Here is a 432-nt window from a genome sequence, read left to right as displayed (position 1 = left end):
GTTTCCCATTCTTTGACCTTGTCAAGAAGGCTAGGATATCTTCCTTAATGACATATATTTTTAATAGATATTTGAGAATGTTTCTCAACTTGATATACCAATCTAAATATTTTGGCCTGAATTTCATGATGACATCAAGTATGCCATGTGTATTTGCATTCTAAGAAGCTAGATATTTAAAGAATGTTTATGAATAATCATGTATTATAAACAATTAAGATGAGATAGTAAATCTTAAATTCATTACTCTTACTATTTTCGTCAAGATGATAACCCTTCATATCACGTCAAGAGATCTTTACAAGGATTCTCTTAGTGGGCTAAGATCCTTATCCATTTTAATCATGACCTTGAGTGTACTCAACAAGCCATGATAGGTGGATTAGGTAGGTAACCGAGCTTACTAATTGTATCTTTATACAACTCCTAGAT

This window comes from Theobroma umbraticum, unplaced genomic scaffold (assembly GCF_002168275.2).
Source record: "Theobroma umbraticum cultivar Fairchild unplaced genomic scaffold, ASM216827v3 scaffold_146.0, whole genome shotgun sequence".
NCBI classification, from domain to species: Eukaryota; Viridiplantae; Streptophyta; class Magnoliopsida; order Malvales; family Malvaceae; genus Theobroma; species Theobroma umbraticum.
The sequence above is the reverse complement of the archived record's forward strand: the minus strand, read 5'-3'. Positions refer to the sequence as shown.